At 38.6% G+C, this 22860-nt stretch overlaps 1 protein-coding gene and 1 pseudogene across 1 annotated transcript in view; one reads left to right on the forward strand and one right to left on the reverse strand.

The window, feature by feature from the left end:
* CNTNAP2 (contactin associated protein 2) overlaps positions 1-22860 on the reverse strand; it is a 1621124-nt gene that overhangs the window by 889430 nt on the left and 708834 nt on the right. The gene's annotated exons all lie outside the window — the stretch shown is intronic.
* Positions 5518-5599, forward strand: LOC135274601 (U4 spliceosomal RNA; annotated as a pseudogene).

Raw genomic sequence — 22860 nt, forward strand, 5'->3', positions numbered from 1 at the left:
AATAAGAGAGCGATTTCACACATCCCAAAGTCGTTGGTGGAACTGCAGCTGAGGTAAGCAATTTCAACAGACTCATACAATATTTCATTAAATATCAAGTTCCCAAACTGAGGAAAATGCTTGACCTCAGTACTTAAATGTTGCAGAGGAGTATTAGGGGCAAGTGAGTGAGATCAGTTGCAGTATTTGTTTTCTGGAGGTAACCTGAATGGAAGTCTGTTATGTTCAATTATAATTTATAGCTCCATACGAGAAATCTGTATGAAGCACACGGTCTGTGCGGTGAGCTAGGCATGGGACTTTGAATGAGACAGGGACCTGGCTGCTGAGGACTAAGAGCCTGAAGAGGGAGACACAGAAGGAGACAGGCGCTCACAAGGCACCTGTGCAGTTCAGGAATCCCTGTCACGGGACACCCAGGGTGCTGCAGATGGAGAGAGGAGGAGGCTCAGCTGCATGTAGAGAGCTTCCTGGAAGGGGAAGTTCTTCAGCTGTCTCCAGAAATGCACAGAAGTTATCCATACAAGGAGCAAATGAAGGATGTGCAGGCAAGCTTCTATAATGACCCCAAAGGATCTCCAACTCCTGGTATTCATGCCTTTATATAATCCCCTCCCTTTGAGACTTTCTGGACCTCGTGACTTGCTCCTGAAGAATATAATACGGTGAAGGGATGAGATGTCATTTCCATGATTAGTGGCTCACATTCATGTGGCTAACTACAAGACTGTTGTTTCTGTTTTGTGCATTCTCTCTCTCTCTCTCTCTCTCTCTCTCTCTCTGTCTGTCTGTCTCAGAGCTGTCCCTCTTGGTGAACCAGGATGCCATGTGGTCAGCCCCATGATGAAACTACTTGGGAAAGAACGGATGTGTCCTGTCAATGACTAGCAAAGAGCTGAGACCTGCCAGCAGCATTTGAATGATTTTGGAAGTGATCTTTACCCCCTTGGGCCTTATGATCAGGGCGGCCTTCACTGGCATCAACATCTTGATTGCATCTTGATTGTGAGAGACCCAGGCCACAGGCACTCAGCTAAGCTGTGCCTGAAATCTTGACCCACAGACACTGTGAAATAATGAGTTTCTTGCTTTAGGCTACTGAAATCTGGAGTAATTTGCTACTCTGTAACACATAACTAGTATGAAAATGAATTCATTTGATTGTGTTGGCTCACGAGTTTGTTATTCATTTAGAAATATATTTCAAATACATTGTATTCCCAGGCATATGAATAAGGCAGAGTAAGATTTTTTTCTTGTCTTCAGTGAACTATTATTTTGTAGTAGGTCTTTTTTGCCGGGCCAGGAAATTTGAAGTTTGAGTATGGGCAAATCATCAGCTATCTATGTTTCTCAATGGATTTAAAAAGGCATTCTTTCAAACTTTTTTCCCCCAAAATGTGAAGGTGGCAAATTTGTAGAACTAAGAATACGTAAATAAACGATTTCTGTCCCTTATCCCACCAAGCCATTTGTTTCTACCATTTTACTGTTTAATTCTAATATATTCCCTTGAAAAAAAATTTTTTTTAATTTATAGTCTCTGCTACAGCTTTTGGTAATAATTCTAAATATTGTATGTGAAAATAATATTGCGAATAAAAAGGAGGGTGCAAATTTGAGGTTTAGAACCTTTCTATAAGACTTTGTTTTTTACTTTCCAGAAACTTCCAATTCACTAAACTATCCATTTCTTTTTCTACTACGTGTTATTTTAAGGGTGTTTTATTCCTATTATAGTCTCGGAAGGCCCATCGACCCTGTCCTCTGTCCATCAGTCACTTCATTCACCCTTAGGGTGTGACTCTTCACAGATTTCTGGATATCTCCCTCCGAAGGGATAGCTCTTCTGTTGCTAATGATTAGAATGAGGGTATTATGGGTAGATACTTTAATTCATTCATTTTCTGTTCCCCAGGCATTTACTGAAAATATTGGTGGAAGGTCTGGATGATAGTTAATAGGAATACCTAGATATTCCTTTAAGCACCAATTGAAATCAGAAATAAAAAACCAGTAAGTGCATGCTATGGTGTGAATACTTGTGTCTCCTCCAAGTTCCTATGTTGAAAGCCTAATCCCCTAGACTGATGGTAAGAGGCGGAGAGGTGATTAGGTCATGAGGGTAGAGCCCTCACGAGTGGGATTAGTGCCCTTATAAAAGGCCTGAGAGAGACTGCTTATGCCCCTTCTTCCACATGAGCACCCTTGCAAGAGAGTGCCATCTATGAACCAGAAAGTAGGGGACCCTCATCAGAACCTGCCAGCACCTTGATCTTGGACTTCCCAACTTCCAAAACTGTAGGAATAAAGTTCTATTATTTATAAGCCATGCACTTTGTGATATTTTGTGACAGTAGTATGAGAAGAAAGGGTCATCCTTCTTTGGTTCCTGATAATTACAACAAAATTACAGCAGAACTATGATCAATAGAGGAAAGGGAATGGTGTGAACAAATACACCAAAGCAGGCAAATAAATGTAATTTATCCTAGGGATTCCAGGAATGAGAAACAGTCCATTTGGTGGGGATGCGGGGTTAACATAGGAGAGACATGGAAAATTAGCCAGGAAAAGTGCCTTGGGTGGACCCTGAATACCAAGATAGGCATTTCAGACTTAATCTGGAAGGTGGGGCAGAGCCCTTGGAGAAGTCTGATCCAAAGAGTGGCTCACATTCATGTGGCTAAGGAATGTTAATTTCACTGCCACTACTTATCAACCCTCATTCTAATCATTAGCAACAGAAGAGCTATCCCTTCGGAGGGAGATATCCAGAAATCTGTGAAGAATCACACCCTAAGGGTGAATGAAGTGACTGATGGACAGAGGACAGGGTCGATGGGCCTTCCGAGACTATAATAGGAATAAAACACCCTTAAAATAACACGTAGTAGAAAAAGAAATGGATAGTTTAGTGAATTGGAAGTTTCTGGAAAGTAAAAAACAAAGTCTTATAGAAAGGTTCTAAACTTTCTGTAAGGATACTCACTAGTGTCAAATACTCTTGATAAACAGTAAGCCTATGTCACTTTCTCTTAAGAATGGATGGGAAGACATACACCAAATGCAGACCTTTCTGTGTTGCTCTGGTGCTCCTCTGCAGAAGTTAAATATGAATACCTGTGTCTTAGAAACATAGAGGAAGCCACCTTTGCATGTCATTTACCTAATGACAGAGCATGAAGCAAGTACCACGAGAGACACCGACCTCAGCAGTAACACAGCCAGTTGTTAGAGCTTCCTTTGAAGCATAATATTTGCAGGGCAAAAGTAGTAAATAAAATCATCCTTGTGAGAAAAATTATGCAAAGTAGGAACCACCTCTTGCTCTACTTGATTTGATATTGTACAGGAAGCTGTAAGGAAGTAACTTATTCCTGTAGATTCTCTAGTTTTAATTTGCAATTAAGTTTCCTTCAGAATCCTTGATCTGAAATACTATGGAAATACATTAACATTCTAAATGCATTTTCAGCCCCAATACTGGCTGCCAAGTATTCATGGTCATGAGAATATTAGCTCAGTTTTCACACGCTGGCTTCTCATACTTCTAATATTTTGCCCAAAATACAATGACTGGATTCTTTGGGAAGACTTTTTCTAAAAGATTATTTTTGGAAAGAAGCCTTCCAAAGCTTTCAATGATGCTTTAAAAGCTTTATTTTTATTTTTATTTTATTTATTTATTTTTATTGCATTTTAGGTTTTGCGGTACATGTGAAGAACATGCAAGATTGTTGCATAGGTACACACATGGCAGTGTGATTTGCTGCCTTCCTCCCCATCACCTATATCTGGCATTTCTCCCCATGCTATTTCTCCCCAACTCCCCACCCCCAGCTGTCCCTCCCCTATTTCCCCCCGACAGACCCCAGTGTGTGATGCTCCCCTCCCTGTGTCCATGTGTTCTCATTGTTCAACACCCACCTATGAGTGAGAACATGAGGTGTTTGATTTTCTGTTCTTATGTCAGTTTGCTGAGAATGATGGTTTCCAGGTTCATCCATGTCCCTACAAAGGACACGAAAAGCTTTATACATCAAAGAAAAGCTCCCTCCAATAGGAAAAATGTTAACCTATTGGTCCTACTAAAGATTTTATGATTCTTGGGTGGTCATAATGCTTTCTGATGTCTGCTTCTATCACATAGAAAAATGTTTGAATTTATAAATTTATTCTTTTTGTTTGTTTTAAGATGGAGTCTCACTCTGTTGCCCAGGTTGGAGTGCAATGGTATGATCTTGGCTCACTGCAACCTCTGTCTCCTAGATTCAAGTGATTCTCCTGCCTCAGCCTCCCAAGTAGCTGGGATTATAGGCACACCATCATTCCAGCTCATTTTTGCATTTTTGTTTAGTAGAGATGGGGTTGTGCCAAGTTGACCAATCTGGCCTCCTAACTCCTGACCTCCAGCAATCCACCCACCTTGGCCTCTCAAAGTGCTAGGATTACAGGAATGAGCCACTGCACCTGGCCAAGTTTATTCTTTTGAAAAATAATCACAGAATATAATTTTAGTTTGAGGTAGGCAGAATAATGGCTTCCCAAGATGTTGCTGTCCTATCCCTGAAACCTGTGGATATGTTACTTTACGTGGCAAAAGGGATTTCATAGATACGATGAGGTTAAGGATCCTGAGGTGGGAGATTATTTTAGATGATCTAGATGGGCCCAATAGAAACACAAGGATCTTCACAAGTGAAAGAGGAAGGCAGGACAGTCAGTGCCAGAGCAATTCGATGTGAGAAAGACTACATCTGCCATTGCTGGCTTTGAAGATGGTGGACAGTGCCCTAAGCCCAGGAATGAAGGAAGCCTCCAGAAGCTGGAAAAGGATGGACCAGAGTCTCTCAGAGCCTCCTGGAGGAATGCAGTCCTGTTGATTTTAACCTAATGAAACCCATTTCAAACATCTGACCCCTCCAAACTGTAAGATAACACTTTCGTGTTGTTTTTAGCTACAACATTTGTGATAATTTGTTAGAGCAGCCCTAGAAAACTGAGACTTTTTTTTTTTTTTTTTTTTTTTTTTGAGATAGCGCCTCTGTCATCCAGGCTGGAGTGCAGTGGCTTGATCTCGGCTCACTGCAACCTCCACCTCCTGGGTTCAAGCGATTCTGCTGCCTCAGCCTCCTGAGTAGCTGGGACTACAGGCACAGGCCAACACACCCAGCTAATGTTTGTATTTTTAGTAGAGATGGGGTTTCACCATGTTGGCCAGGATGGTCTCAATCTCTTGACCTCGTGATCTGCCCACCTTGGCCTCCCAAAGTGCTGGGATTACAGGTGTGAGCCACCACAATGGGCCATAATTTTTTTATAAGGTCTCTTTTCAGCGTGTTTGACAGTGAGGGGTGTTAATAAAATTAAAGCACAGAATCCAAGGTTAGAAACAACGCTGGCTACATTTGCAGAATGCTGATTATTTCAGTGTTGTTAAAATCTATAAAAATGATTGAGAGAGAACATGATGCAACTCCGTCCACCTGAAGGTCTAAAAAATGTTTCTGGTCTAGCTTTGCGCAGTGGCAGTATCGTAGCCAACGAGGTTTATCCGAGGCGCGATTATTGCTAATTGAAAAATATTTCTGGTCTAGAAAAACACTGACCTTTGACAAACATACGTTTTCCTTGTATTTGTATATAGATGTGCTAGACTGCAAAGGATACTGGTGGGGGATATTGGGACAGACCCCCAAAGTCCAGACCTTGACCAAGTCAAGAGGTCAGCATCTTGCCTGTCTCCTTCATCTTCTGCCTCTTTGTCTTAATGTCTACTACCTTCTCTCACCTATTTTTTCTCTTCCTAGTCTCCCACATTCTCCATGTATTTCTATTTAATTTTCTCTCTTTTCTTAAATTTGTCGTCATGTGGAACTGAAATTATTCTTTTAGTTCCATTTATCTAGAAAGTTTAATTGTTCCTATGTTCAACGTATGTCATTCCTTCTTTAATGATGATACACTGCAGCTATAAGATAGACATATTTCTGTAAAACCTTTCCAGTTTTCGTGCCTTAACAGTAGCTACCAGGAATGATATTTGCCTTTAAGGAACTGGTAAGTATGTGCACTTAAACAAAATAGACAGGCCGAAGTGGGAGGATCACTTGAGCCCAGGAGGCAGAGGTTGCAATGAGCCATGATCACGCCACCGCACTCCAGCCTGGGCAATCGATTGAGTTTCTGTCTCAAAAGAAAAGGAAAAGCAAAGGACAACAACAGTGTCTGTTCTAGATGGTGACGCAATGGATGACTCTTACTGTTTTATCTTCTGAAAAATATTGTTCTATTTTTAAGACACTAAAATAACTGTTAAAATCTGTAAATTCCATTCAATGTTACTTGACACGTTTTTTAAAGTCCCTTTTAAGGACTTGAAATCTTAAGTTTCTGGGACATGGATTAAACATTTTAACAAAAACAACCACCAATGACAAACAGTGCTGAACTGAGTATCCCTTACTTGTGCTGTTGCCTTATTTACACGTGTGCAAATGGATCTTAGGTGCTGTTAATTGTTTCTCTTGCTTATCACAGCTTTCTGTAGTTGATTTATACTGTTTTGCCACTCCAGTGCTATATACGTATCGTGCATTTTCAGAAATAGCTTTTCTGAAATCAGTGAATGGATCTTTTATGCCCCAATTGAACTTTCTCTCCCACAGCTGTTCAATTTGCTGTCTGTAATGAAGTTGATGTTTGGATGCTTCTTGCCAAGTACTACCCACCCTTTTAGCGCATGGTGAAAAACTCAACAAGGAAGTTCTCCCTGCCGGCTGTACTGAGGATTTAGGAGTAGGAGCATTTGTACTTGTCCTGTAAGACCCCAACCCTAACAGTCAGAGTTGCCTCTGAAGCACTAAGAAAAACTCTTTGTGAATAGAATTGGATCCCATTTCACAATTTTCCTCTTGACTATCTCAGCAAGATTGATACCAAATCTTAATCAAATTCATTAAATCTTGGCAAGGCATGGTGGCTCACGCCTGTAATCCCAGCATGTTGGGAGGCCGCAGTAGGCAGATCATTTGAGGTCAGGAGTTGGAAACCAGCCTGTCCAACATAGTGAAACCCTGTCTCTACTAAAAGTACCAAAAAAAAAAGAAAAAAAAAACAGGCTTGGTGGTGGGTGCCTGTAATCCTAGTTACTTGGGAGGCTGAGGCAAGAAAACCGCTTGATCCCAGGAGGCGGAGATTGCAGTAACCCTAGCTTGAACCACTGCACTCCATCCTGGGCAACAGAGTGAGATTACGTCATAAAGAAGAGCGGAAAGGAGGGGAGAGGAGGGGAGAGGAGGGGAGAGGAGGGGATGGAAGAGGAGAGGAGAGGAGCAAAATTACATTTTGCAGTTTTCTGAATAAGAGATGCTTGTGGGCCATATCTAGCTATATGATTGACATAGAGAACTAGAAAGAAAAAACACCCAAAATTAAAGACTCAGAGTTTATAAATTGTAAGTGAATTTTTACACATTGTTCTTCATTTTCTATGTTATGTTCAAAACTAAAGCTAATCCTAATAAGAATACACACACACACACACACACACTCTCTCTCATACACACACGTAAGTAAGCTAATGGGGAAAACGATTGCAGATGCAACATCAGAATGTGGTTATGTACTTTAGCAGTATTGCTTTATCCTAAGCAGATGTAGGTAAGCTGGATTTGCAAATCAACTTTAAATGTGTTTTGTGTCTCTGACACTTGTAAGTGGAATTTTAATATTAGCCCCTAATAATGTTTTGCAATTAACCAGCATTTTAACATGGAAGTAAGCAATAAACTAATGCTTTAACACTTTTTTAATTGAAAAGATTAAGAGAAGCTAATTAATTTGTAAACTGTACATAGTGAATCATTGAGCCTATGATTAATCTTGTCTTTTTTTGTTCTACACATGAGTAGCTGTAAAAAAGTACAAAATATATAACTAGCAATAGACAATTTTTATCAGTTCCTGGAAATATTTGTCTGTGCATTTTTGCAATCACATTGTAAGAGTTTTGTCTTCTCCTAACATTTTGAACAATTTTCAATCTTTTGTTAATTCACCTAAATTTTGTAAATCTCTTATCTCTGCTATAATAGCAGCAATAGAGCTAGACTTCAGTTTTCCAGTAAGAAATGGTTTGGGTCTATTCATTTTAAGATCTGTACTTAAATTTTACTTTGGTTTTTACCTCTCATTTCATTATCAGTATATCATACCATAACTATCTTAATTTAAGCACTCAATATTTTCCAATGGAAAAATCTATTGAACCAGGCTTTCATAGGTCTAATTTCAGCCTCTTCTCTTCAGCCCAATCTTGTTTCTGTTCCCAGCACAAATAAATGAATGTATTTAATCCCAAAAATATTTACCGGGTACCTACTAATGTTCTGGACACTATTTTAGATGCTGGGGAGACAATTATAAACAAAACAGGCAAAGTCCCTGAACTCATGCAATTAACATTCTAACTGTAAGAGACAGATGATAAAGCAGACAAGTAAATGATGTAGTACATTAGAACACAATGAACCATGAAGAAAAATAAAGCAGACAAGGGAGATAAGGAAAACAGAAGCGAGGCTCCCATTTTAAATATGGTGGTTGAGGAGGATCTTCGGGAGCAGAAAACATCTGAGAAACGACTGGGTGGAGTTGATGGACCTTGACATGCACTAGCTAAGCTGGAAGAACAGCACTTGCTGTGGCCCTGAGAATCTAATACCTGCCCGATGGGTTCATGGGACAGCGACCCATCCAGGATGGCTCAGATGTGTGAGTAACTGAGTGAGCAAGCCAGGGGAAGGGCAGTAGGAGCCAAGATCATCGAGGTATATAGTTCAGGGTCTTGGAGGCTGTCGTCTTTGACGAGAGGTTGGACATGACCAGGATGCGTGTTTTAACAGAATCACACTGGCTGCTGTGATGAGAGTGAATACGGCATGGGTAAAGTAGGTAGACCAGGCAGGAGGTGAAGATGCTGATCACCATCTGTGAGGGGTCTGTCCTGCAAACCCTGACGCTGCAACAGTTGAATAAAATACACTCACACACTGAGTCCAGTGAACGAGTGGGCTAGGGAGGTTGTCAGCTGCTCTCAGAGGGCAAGTGCAGCTACCTGACCCCTTACTAGCTGTTCTTCCTCACATTTCTCTAGTATAGATTTAATAAGAGAGTTTCTAAGTCAATATGCTTGTGGATAATTAACATGGTTAAAAGAGTGGTTTTAGGAATGATAAAAGCTTTTGGTTCTGGGGCCCAGAGCAAACACCCTTAATGAGTAATCCCCTTCCACCTCCCCCCACAGGACCATCAAGTTTACATGAGTAAACAAATAGTTAGAGTAGGGACAAAGGAATGTGGGGTGAACGGACTTAACTGGGGAAGCTTTTATTATCCCTCATCTTCATCCTATGATCTAATGCTCTAAGGTAAGAACTGGCTGCCTTCAGCCTGTCCCATTAAAACCTTTCAGCCTTCCAAAAGGTTTGAGACTATAATCTTACAACTTTCCTTCGTATTTCCCTTAATATGTTTCCAACCACCCTGAGTGGATCTCAACAGGAGGCTACTGCAAAAATAGACAACGGACGATGGTGTTTGAACCAGAATGGAGGTGATAGAGTCAATACAGAGGCAGCCAGGATGGGTTTTGGCCTCAGCAATGGGCAGGAAGGCCATCATCAGTGTGGATAAGTTCTTACTGAATGTTGTGATTGTCTCATTTCCAACAGCAAAACACCCTATTTTTTTTAGTTCAAATCTCACTTTCTAAGAACCTTAACCTAATTAACCTCATGCTATTCTCAACACTCCATTACACTGCATTCCCTTAGGCATGTGGCTAGGTTTATTCTGTGACTTTGTCCTGATTAGAATAGTTTTCAGGCTTTTATGTTAAAAAGCTTGAAAACAATATATAAATATATAATAGACTTTAAAAGTACATTGCAATATTTATATTTAAAAAACTGAAACCTATTTAAAATGCATATGTTTAAATACATAAAATGTTTATATTTGCATACTAACAAAATATTTAAAATAGATGTAAAAATCTATATTTATATATAACATCTATATCTATATATATTTTATACCTTCGTCTATTCAAAAAAATCTGCAACCTACTTAAACAGCTGAATAAACAAATACAGTTGTTCTGTATTGTTTAACTGTGATTATGGAGATATAGTAGCAAAGCCTACTGTCATTGTATTTTTTTTCTAATTTTTTCATGTAACACAAGGATAACTTTTAATAATATGTGGTGTTTTTCTTAAAGAGGGTTGAAATTTGCTCTAGTAGATTTACGGTTTTTTCAGTCCCAGCAGAGATCTGAGAGTCAAAGTGCTCTCTGCTTCCGGTGAAGGACCATGTGGTGGTTGGCCATCAGATGAGGGGAAGGAAGTGGTGTGTGATTTCAGTGTATCCTCTAAATCAGAGAAATCCGGGTCTGATCCTGGTCTTGGCTGATACTTTCTAATCTCTGGTGAAAATGCAAATCCCCCTGGGGGTGCAGATTAAAACATAAGTCTCTGTTTTCAAGCAAATACACTTTTAAAAGTTATTTATATAAAATGTTAAAATGTTTTCACATTTTTCTTCATTGAAACTATGCTGAGAGGTAGAGATAGAGCAGGAAGGTACAGGGAACCTGAAGGAAGGGCCTGGCTCTAAAGTGAAGAAGGCAGGCACAGATGAGGAGCTTGTGCGGCTTGTATTTTCAGCTTGCTTCATGATTTGGCCTTGAGCCAAGCCTGGGGATGGCAATTCGACACTTGCTTCATTGATTTCTAAGAGTGTAATCACTGCGGTTAAAAATAATGTTCCTTCACATACATGGAAGGCTTTACAATCAACATGTGTTGCCTCCTTTTAGCATTACAACAATCCCCAGTGAGGTGAGTAGAGAACCTTATTTTTTTTTGTAGATGAAAAATATGAGCTCCAAAGAGAGAAAGTGGCTTTACCAAGGCTACCTACTCATTTATTCGTAATATGCTATCATGCAACTACTATTTTGTAGGGGTACAATGTAAAAAAAGGGCAATCTCTGGCCTCTTGCCTTAAGGAGATTATAATCCATTTGAGTATTTAGACAAATAAATAGGTATTTCAAATATGAGTATAGATTTAAAATATAGAAAAACTAGATATCTGGTCTTTAATTCTATTTAGTTTCTCTTTACCACAATATTTTTAAATGAAAATGAATGTATCATTTATTATACAAATAATACATGCTCATTTGATTTCAACTAAGACAATTTATTAAAAATATGAAAAAGTATTCAAATGACATGCTCTTTTCACCTGGCAACATTGACAATACTATTATTAAATTGATAGATCACTTTATGTGTTTTTCTTTCTTTATATTTTTAACCAAGTATTTTCATTTTAGTTTTATTTTCTTTTTAGTATAGAGAAGGTTTCTTATGTTTTCTCTGTCAAACAATATAGCTCTGTTTGCTAACTCTAATGGTTTCCTAGTGTGTCATTAGATCATCATTTATTTTACCATACAACTATTGATAGATGTTAAAATATTTTCACATTTTTTATCATTGAAAACTATGCTGAGATGAAAAGCATACACAAATCTTTGTAAATGTGTCTTATTATTTGCTTGCTATACAATTCTAAAATGGAATTGTTGGCCAAAAGCCATGCATATTCGACCTTTACAGTGTTGGCCTCTGGAAGGTGATATGATAGATAGATCTTGATTGATCTTGATTTAAATTCAATTTATGGCTCTTTAAATGAGAATAAACCTTATCTTTCCTAACGATAAATAACTTTAAATAAGCTGATGTATTTTTAAAAATCTCTTGGTGATATTATCATGAAAATTTTCCATCTACTTTGATCCGTAGTTATGAGAAAAAATGACTCATGAAAGTTGAATATGGCTAGATTCTGGAATAGGTATGGGTGTCTGTGACCTAAACTGTAGATCATCTAACTGAAACATAACATTAGGCACTGTTGTATGGACAGTTAATCTTTATATGGACACATTTCTTATGTTGCTAATGTGAATATTTAGTACTGAAGATTTTGATGGCGCATGAAAATTTAGAATTCTCTCTTTTAAGAAAAGTACTCCCTGGTTCCAAAAAACTGTCTCAAAAGAACAAGTCTGCACAAAGGGGTGTGGACATTGTAACACTACAGAAATAGTAATACATGAGTGCATGCATGTATGAGATGTGTGGGTGTGGGCGTGGCCGTGGTGAGAGTGTAGAGCACTCCCTATTTTAGGATATAAAATGCGTTAGCTGGTATCCTGCTGTCTATTTTTTCACTCAACTCCGATTATTTCTTCTCTCAAAAATGTGTCCAGTTTGTATCTTACTAAGACTCTTCCAAGATAATACAATCTACTATAATGCTTTGGTCAAGGTAATCACATGCATCATGAGGCCATTGAGTGTGATAAAAACAAACAAATATACAAACAGCTTTTATCTAGGTTGACATTGGCACCTGTATCTCCCACTATACAAATAACTTTAAAGGTATTTTCTTTGCTCACGTAAAGTCAAAGAAAATAGATTAGTTCTTATTTAGGGACAATCAGCCCAGAATGGACGTAAGAAATAAAAGGTTCTCTGATGGCGACTCTAGTGGTTTGTCTGATCTTTGTCATTTTGTTGCAAAGAGCTTTCCATCTACACAGTAAGTGTGACTGGATACCGTTAAACACTCCTATTAAGCACTTCGGGGAGCTATGGGTCTGTTTTTAGTATCCTTTTTCTCTTTCTTGCTGATAAATGTAAAAGAAAATATTAACTGGGCTTAGTTTAGAAACATTATGTAGACATAAAAAATATGCCCCATGATACTAACTCTGGGATAAAACTCATTAACTTACTATTAGAAAGTTACTAAATTACTTCCCAGTTTTATTGCAAAATGCTAAAAAAAAAAAATGTTGTTTTAAAGGATAATTAGCTTTTTCATTAAAAAAAGAAACCGGCTTGAGGAAGAAAAAAACCCCTTGTTTAAAGAAATGAAGAATTAAATACTAGAACCATTACTGTATGAATTCTTGGTGCTGATAACACTCTTAAATAATGTATGAAGATCAGAACAAAAAAAGTGCTAGAGGGGTTCAAAGACTGTGACAGGTTGGTATTCACCATGTACTAAATGTATCACCTTTTGTCACTGACATAAAAAAGGCAGTCAGAGGAGTGACAAACTAAAAAGGACTGGAATTGTCTGTATACACCAACAGAACAGCTTAACTCTAATTTGGCTGTTTCAGGATGGTGGGAAATAATGCTTCCTCAAAGAAATATATACTAAATAACATACACATATATATATATAATAATGCTTCCTCAAATATGTATACATTTAATAATACACATTTATAATACTTCCTCAAATATATATATACTAAATAACATACATATATATAATAATGCTTCCTCAAATATGTATATATTTAATAACACACATATATAATACTTTCTCAAATATATATACTTAATAACATACATATATGTTTCCTCAAATATATATATGTTGTTATATTATATATAATATATAACATATATTATATATGTATGTTATAATATACATATATACATATATTTTAAGTTGTAGGCCTGTCACAGGAGCATTTACTATGAAATCTGAAATTTAGAAATTGAGCGCTGTAATAAAATAAAATTTCCAAGCAGTATTGTCATTTATTAATCAACTAAGTCTTTTGTAAAGTGCCTATTGCTTGTCATACTGCTTGGGAATTATGAATTAATAATTCAAAATTTATGAATGTACTTATAAACTATTAAACTTTTGGAGATTGTTTTTCCTGTCTTTTATATGACATTGGTTGTAATTTTATTTTTTGGGAATTTCTTTTTTTCTGGCACCATTTGTTGCAATCACAAATACATGTTCGATGTGAAAACCAAAGAATCTGAAATGAATGATTCAGAACATAAGCTCTACCATATTTCCTTGTCTGCTATCCTCATAACTGGGACTGCCTTTCCTCCTGAAGTCCTTTGTCAGTGTATTCTGCAGGGATCTCCTTGACCATGTCCTCTGTCCTGGTGAGGGTGAGGAGACTGAAACTCTTGATCATGAGATAATGGAAAGTGTGCATGGCTAGTGGCTTACACTGCAAGGATAAGGTGGAATGGCAAACCAATTTGCTCTGCAAAAGGCCACTAAATAATGGGTTTTAGCCCTCAGAGTCTGGGGAACTTGAAGTCAAAGAGGGGACAGAATTGGAATAAGTAAGAACCCTAGAGAGGTTTCATCTTCTGATCAGATAGAAAGGCTAGGAGAGAAAATACTTTGCCTACTCACATTGGCATGAATCCCTTGCTCTGGAATCTTCTCATAAACTCATGAAATTCACATTCCGTGACTCTGTTACAGACCTTATGAATCAGAAGGGAGGCTGCTGTCAATGAGTCTGCACTTGTATTGACTTACTTATGTGATCATCAAATAAAATACCATGTAAGAATCACTGATTTAGAAGAAACAGAGCAAAAAACCATATAGACAGAGAACTGTTGTATTGACTGGTAGTATCCAAGTTCAGTAACTGAAGCTCAAAAACCTCTTTCCTTCAATTCCCAGAGGTACCCAGGAATTAACCGCCAGATGAAACAATCTGCAGAGAAAACCTCTGAACACCTTCCAGGCAGCATACAAGGATTAAACTTTATATCAAAGGCTAACTTTACAAGCAAGGAAACAAGTAGGAGAGAGCTTTTCTGCCCCTGAAGTTTTTTTAACTGGGAACCTAGTCTGTCTTTTTACAACTGTATGTAAGCCAGCTTAAAGCATAACTGCTAAAAGCAGTGACAGGGACTCAATCCCACGAATACCAAAGAATTTCCAAATATGTGACTAATATCAAGCTCTCTCTCATTTGATACAGATTAGAAGGAAAAAGCACAATGAAGGGAAGAGACAGAGAAAGAGAAGGATGAAAGTTTAACCCAAGTCCAGCTGCTTTCCTTCAAGCAAAAAAGTCATACCAATAAGTAGTTTCGGGAGTGTCAGGCTGGACATACATGGAATTTCCATTCATTATATGACAAGCATTTGCTGAATATCTACTGTGTCAGTCCCATCCTGTTTTTTGGTATGAGAAGTTAATAAGTGTTTTTTGACATCGAAAAGCAAATATCCCACAACTCCATATTGCTTTCTTTGACATGGTCTGCACAACATGCTATGGGAGAACAGAAAGTGGGGGCCCTAAATCAGATTTGGGGTGATATGTTTCCTGCAATCAAAGAGGCTTGTGCTGTGTAATGAAGAACATGCCAATGTTAATTACCTAAAAGAGGCAGTTTGCATTCCATACAAACACATGTATGAAACCTTATAGCATGCTCAGAATGCCTGCAGCTGAGGGGGAAGTGGCTAAAGGTTAAACTATATAAAGACAGGAACTAGATTATGCATATCTTGTGAGATTCGTTTATTCAAATTTTGTATTTACATTTATAACTTTGGAGATTTTTTAAGGGGTTCTGTATTAGTTCATTTTCATACCACTATGAAGAAATATCTGAAATGGGGTAATTTATGAAGAAAAAGAGGTTTAATGGTCTCACAGTTCCGCGTGGCTAGAGAGGCCTCACAATTATGGCAGAAGGTGTAGAAAGAGCAAAGGCAGGTCTTACATGGTGTCAGGCAAGAGAGAGTGTGCAGGGGAACTGCCTGTTATAAAATCATCAGATCTCACGAGACTTATTCACTGTCCTGAGAATAGCATGGGAAAACCGGCCACCATGATTTAATTACCTCCCATCAGGTCCCTCCCATGACACATGGGGATTATGGGAGCTACAATTCAAGATGAGATTTGGGTGGGACACAGCCCAATACTATCCAGATTTGACCTGATAAGTCATGGCATCAAATTCTCACTTTTATAGATGTGTGAAGGATAAACTGAAGGCTCTTAAATCAAGAGTTGGAAGGTTTTTCTGTTATTCAGAAATGGGGATGGTCTGTGTTGAAGCATGGACTGAAGAGGAAGGTGGGATACAAATGGGATTCCAGAGATGGAAGATGTGAAACACAGTGATTAATTAGATGTGGGGGTTTCTAGATTACTGGCTTCAGTGGCTGGGTTGCTAATGGACCATTTTTCCTTTATAGGAAATGCAGGAGGAAAAGGAAGTCTGGTTGGAATAGGGGACAGGAGGCAGAAAGAATAAGATGATTTTCAATATGCCAAGCTTGATACAGGGATATAATGGGTAAGATCTGGAGACGTTATTCATTCAACAATCATTTATTACATTTTTACTATGTACTGGTCACTGTCCATCAGGACATTTAATGGGCTCAGCAGAATGTTCTGGAGGAGCAATATAGATGAAGAAATCGCTAAGTAAATGGAAAAGGATGCCATGGTTAGGGACAGTAAGGGTAAGTGCATATATTGGGAAGGAAAATCTGAGGACAAAGCTGGAGAACACCGCTATGGAAGGGCAAGGCTGAAGAAAAAGCCCAGGAAATATACTGAGAAGCAGAGGCTTGAACTAAACTGAACCCAAATGAAGAGCTGCTGAGTTACAGAAAACAAAGAAAACCACTATTAGAAAGAGAGATGTCCCATTCATATAAGACCATCAATTTGCCAATACAGAAGTAACTGATGAGAGTAGGTCCAGTGATGTAGAGAAGATGGGAGCCACATTGAAGGGTTGACTTGTGTGGGGAGGAGCGGGTGAAGAGAGGCAACCTTTTCAGGTTACTTAGCTGAGTCCGTAAGAAATGCTGTTGAGAAAGATTAACAATTTTTAAATACATGTGACTCCCCATTTTTACCTTATTTGCATACCCCTGCGTTCTTGCCTACTTTTCTACATGTCATATTTGCTCACTTGACTTATGCTCACCTACAAGCGCTAACACTAGGTACCAGAAGCTCTTCTGAGAGTAGGTCTGTAGGAAGCAGATGGGGGAGAAAGTGTGCAGTGCCGGGAATCCCAGGACAATGGAGATCCATGGTACCATCCATGGCTGCTACTTTAGAGAGCCTGCAATAGGTCTGGTCATGAGCGTCCACTTCAAGTAGATTTCCGATTGTTTTTTTCCTTCTAAGACAACAACTTGCAAGGCAAGTGCAATCATTTTCATTTGACAGGAGAGGGGAGTGAGGATCAGGGAGGCCAAGTCACCAGCCTCAGCTCACACCTACAGCAAGTGACAGAGTTGGAGCTGGAACCCCAGACCTTTTAAAATATCACAGCAAGGAAGAAAAAGCTGAGCAATTTGGAGAAGTAAAGACGGCAGAAAATCAATGTGGCCTAACAGGTGTGTTTTTGCTATAGCTAATGTGGAAAAACAGACAGTGGATAGACGTTGGTGGCCCAGGTGGCTCATCCCCCAAAGCCCAGCTTTGTATCATTAGGTTAAACAAGTCACATCTTCAAGGCTACTAACTCCATTTTGTAGAATTTTAGAGAAATCAATTTAAAAAGACACAACATTTCAAAGGCCAAGGGGTTGTTGATTGGTAGTCACTGGAAAGACGTGCCAAAATTTAGAAACTTGAAGGACCCCAGGCATTTGCCAATAATGGCTCCATTTCCTCCTATTGATTGGTCTTAGAATGGTCCTAGTGCCTGGCCATGTCTTCCTCTGTTGCTGGCAGTCCTTAATCATTTTGACTATTTCTATCACAAAGAGAGAAAGGTTTCCTCAGAAGGCTCATGACATCTCCTTAGCTAAGAACTGGTTTGGTCTATCATTATCTTTTACAACTGTTCACCCCAGTCTGCCGTAATGATAAGTGATGCTTGAGCCGGTTCTTAAGAGGCTTCTTCTTGATAGGGGGAGGAAGCAAGTGACACCTTCCCATTACACCATCTGATCCATACCCATCTGACTCTGATCTTTCTGGACCTGCAAAAGATCCATTTGTTAACTCGGGCTTTCTCCAAAAGGCACTACGAGGAAGAAGTGGCAATGATTCTGACAGGAAAAAGCTTTTACTGAGTGATAGTTTTATGTCTATGAGGACTTGCAGCTCTACAGGTTGGAAAATACTTTATCCCATCTGGAACTATAGTGTTTAAGGTCATTTGTTTGGTGATTGATAGCATTACATAAAAAGAAGCTGGAGAAAGAGAAAGCAAAATTAAGAAAACAGATACATTTATTCCATTTAAATAAATCTCCTCTCTCTTTTGCATTCTTTCTGTCCCTTAAATCCTCCCAGATTTACAACTAAGTGCTGATAATTGCTGGAAAGAGCCACGAATTTTACAGAATAATTGGCTCTATTTTAAGACACACTTTAGTGTGTATACTACGTGGTGTGGCTATAAAATAATAAAATAGATTTTTGCATGTTACTGCTGGATATCATTCTCATTATTTTTAGTCACACATTGTGTATATGCGTGAGCATAGCAGCATTTTATAGTTTGAAGGTCTTTTATGGTTTTTAGAAGTTACAAAATAATAGAATTAATTGCTTTGAATTTAGTCATTTTGCACTGAGCAAATATTGATTTCTTTCCCAACACCTTTAATTTCTAATGGAGCTTGAAATTAACTTTGGATTTTAATTGTATTTTATTCTGGGTTTGTACATCAGGGCCATTAATAACATCAGGAGCGTGCTGAGTACTGTATCTGAGCCAGGAGGCCACAGTGCGCTCTGCAGCGTTTGAATCTTCATCCTTTATAGCAAGGGAGAAAACCTATGTGGGGATATATATCATATTAGTATTTTATGAATGAGAAAGCAAAAGAAAAAAGTTATCCTGTGAAAAGTCAGCCTCGGGCCGGGCGCGGTGGCTCACGCCTATAATCCCACCACTTTGGGAGGCTGAGGCAGGTGGATCACGAGGTCAAGAGATCGAGACCATCCTGGTCAACAAGGTGAAACCCCGTCTCTACTAAAAATACAAAAATTAACTGGGCATGGTGGCACAGCCTGTAGTCCCAGCTACTCGGGAGGCTGAGGTAGGAGAATTGCTTGAACTCAGGAGGCGGAGGTTGCGGTGAGCTGAGATCGTGCCATTGCATTCTAGCCTGGGTAACGAGCGAAACTCGGTCTCAAAAAAAAAAAGTCAGCCTCTTGTCACTTGCTAAAGTTTGCATCAGCATGTGCATGTGTGTGTGTGCCTGTGTGTGTGTGCAAGCATATTTAATCACATTCAAAGTGGTCAGGGAAGCAAAGGACAGATTTCCCATAACCAAAAATGCCTGGAAAATAAGTCTTTCTGATTCACACACACACACACGTGCGCACACACACATACACACACAAATACATACATATATATTCACATATATACATATATATAGTTTTTAATATTATTTTTTTAAAGAAAAAATATAATTTAAAAACTATATATATGTGTATGTATATATGTATATTTTTTAAAGAAAAAATATACACACAATCTATATATACATTTATATCAACGTAAATATAACTACAAACAAAATTTAATATAATTTAAATATGGTCTTTCTCAGAGGTTTTAAGACATCTTTTTTTTTTTTTTTTTTTTGAGATGGAGTCTTTCAGGCCGGAGTGCAGTGGTGCGATCTTGGCTCACTGCAACCTCCACCACCCGGGTTCAAGCAATTCTCCTGCTTCCACCTCCAGAATAGCTGGGATTACAGGCACAAGCCACCATGCTTGGCTAATTTTTGTATTTTTTGTAGAGATGGGGTTTCACCATGTTGGCCAGGCTGGTCTTGAACTCCTGACCTCAAGTGATCCACCCACTTTGGCCTCCCAAAGTGCTGGGATTATAGGAGTGAGCCACCATTCTTGGCCTACAACATTTTTAATGATTAAATGATTGCCAAGACCCCTCGGGAGTTCTGTGCTTTCATACCTGCCTCTAAGTCAGTGAGCACCACTTCTTTTCTCAGCGGTGCCCTGGACTTACTCCCACCGCAGCTGCTCTCAGGCTGATGCACTTTACTGGGGGCTCATATCAGGAGCTGCAGGACAGGGCTTCTCTACCAGAGCTGCCGACAGAAAACCAACTTCTCAGAACTACCTCCCAGTCTCTAGGCTCTGAGACTGGAAATTTCCAGTGCTCTGAGAATTGGAAAGGCCATGCCAGAAGGGAGGAAGGATGGAAAAGCACAGATTTCACAACATCAACAGGAAATGATTTGAACCTGTGGCTCCATCATAAACTTTGAACCTCAGTTTTTTTCATCTGAAAAATGAAATATTTTCCTTACATGCCATTTTGAAGAATGTAAAGTTCAGTACCTAACATACTTCCCTCCCCATTCTCCTCAGTGTTGTGCAACCCACAGAGTGTGTTCAAAATAAACAATTCAATCAATAAAGACTAGTAGGTTTTGCAGAGAGAGAGAGAGAGAGAGAGAGAGAGACAATAGAGAAGAGTTAACTTAGGCCCATGCAATTTGCTTTCTGGGAGAAAAAACTGTGAGTAAAACACTTGGAAAAAAAATTAACTGAGTGTATAAATACCAGAGACATTATACAGAACTAATTGATGTCAAAAATGAGTTTTTTAAAAAAGGAAATCCTGTTATGTTTGAGTGAGCAAACAAGATTTCACAAAATAAAAAGAGAAGGTGTCTGGAACCTACAGAAAGTAAATTTTGAGTGTGGTAAAAGCGGGGAGAAGAGTAATCTGGGGTGCAGGTTAGGGATGGCATAAGAAGGCATGGAGCTAGGAAAGCAGAGGGGACACAGGGAGCTCCGTGCTGGCTGTAAGCAGGTGCAGCCAAGTGGGGTGCAGAGAGTCCCACAAAAGCTCACTTCACCCCAGAACTCATGATGGGATCGTATTTGAAAATACAGTCTTTGCAGATGTAGTTCGTTAAGATGAATTTGTACTGGATCAGTGTGGGCACTCCATCCAAAGGCTGATGTGTTTACAAGAGAAAGGAGAGAAAGATTCTGACACAGAGACACAGAAACACACAAGGAATGCGGCCGTGTGAAGAAGGAGGCAGAGCCTGGAGAGATGCATGTATAAGTCAAGGTATGCCGAAAATTACTGGCAACCAGTAGAAGGCAGGAAAAGGCAAGGAAGGATCTTCCCTGGAAATTTCAAGGGGAGTGTGGGCTTGCCAGCACCTTGATTATGGACTTCTAAACTGCAAATCTGTGAGAGAATAATTTCTGTTGTTTTAACAAGCAAGAATGCGATTACTTTTTAATGGCAGCCCTAGAAATCGAGCACCCTTGGCATCTTATTCCTGGTAGCTATCTCTAAGGAAAAGCACAGAGGGTACCTCTCGCTCAATTATTGCTTTTCTATACTCTTCTGATGGTGTATAATAGAGTCCTTGCTTAAAATTTTCAAAAATCCATTGTGTTGATATTGAAGTCTGCTTTTACTGCTACTTTTATTTTCAGTCTCATGGAGGTACACATGACAAATAAAATTATATATATTTCAAATGTACATGATGATTTGATATATGTATACATTGTGAAATGATTACCACAATCAAGTTAATTAACACATCCATCACCTCACATATTCTTCGTTGTGTGAGAACACTTCAGATCTCTCTTTTAGCAAATTTCAAGCATGCAGTATAGGATAACTAAAGTTACCACGTTGTACATTAGCTCTCCAGAACATATTCATCCTGTAGCCAAAAGCTTGTACCTTTTGATCAACATTTCTCCATTGTCCCTACCCTCAGCTTCTGCAACCACTACTATTTTACGCCCCGTTTCAGTGAGTTTGACATTTCATTTTTTTAAATTCCCTATATAAGTGATAGATAACAGTATTTGTTTTTCTCTGTCTGGATTATTTCCCTTAGCATTATGCTGTTCAGGTTTAGTCATGTTATCACAAATGGCTTTGATTTGCACTTCCCTCACACTTAGCGTGTGATTCCTCCAGCTTTCTTCTGCTATTTCCTTTGGCCATTTGGGGTCTTTTGTGATTCCAGATGAATTTCGGATTTTCTTTTTCTGCTTCTGTAAAACATGCGGTTGGAATTTTGATAGAGATTCCACTGAATGTGTAACTTGCATTGGTATGGATACTTTAGTGAAACTAACTGTTAGACTCTTCCAATCTGTGAGCAGAGGTTATCTTTCCATTTGTGTTGCCTTTATTTTTTTTCATCCATTTTTCATGGTTTCAATATATGGATCTTTCACCTCTTTGGTTAAATATATGCTTAAGTAATTTATGCTTTTCAATACTATTATAAGTGGGATGATTTTTTAAATTTCTCTTTCAAATAGTGTATAGAAACAAACTGATCTTTGTATGATTTTGTATGCTGCAAACGTACTGAATTTGCTTGTTAATTCTAATCGCTTTCTGGTGGAGTCTGTAGGGTTTTCTATAAATAGATGCTCCTGGATTTACCATGGGGTCACATACTGATAAATTGATAAGTGGAAAATATCAAAAGTAAACAATATATCTAATACAACTAACATACCAAACATCATAGCTTAGCCTAGTACCTTAAACACACCCAGAACACTTATATTACGCTATAGTTGGACAAAATCATCCAACAGAAGGCCTATTTTTTAATACAGTGTGAAATATCTCATGAACCTCATATTGCTAGTCCAGGAAAAGATCAAAATTAAAATTTGAAGTACACCAGAATTGCACTGGTTTCACACCATTGTAAAATTGAAAAAGTTGCAAGCCAAGCCATCTGAAGTCAGGGACTATCTCTCTATAGAAGCATGTCATCTGCAAACAGAGAAAATCTAACTTCTTCCTTTTGGATTTGGATGCTTTTTTTCTTCTTACCCAATTGCTCTGCTAAGAACTTTCAGTGCATTGTTGAATAGAAGTGGCAGGAGTAGGCATCTTTGTCTTTTTCCTGATCTTTGAGGGAAAGCTTTCAGTT

This window comes from Aotus nancymaae, unplaced genomic scaffold (genome assembly GCF_030222135.1).
Source record: "Aotus nancymaae isolate 86718 unplaced genomic scaffold, 86718_ANA_hifiasm-v0.15.2.pri h1tg000002l, whole genome shotgun sequence".
Taxonomy (NCBI): Eukaryota; Metazoa; Chordata; class Mammalia; order Primates; family Aotidae; genus Aotus; species Aotus nancymaae.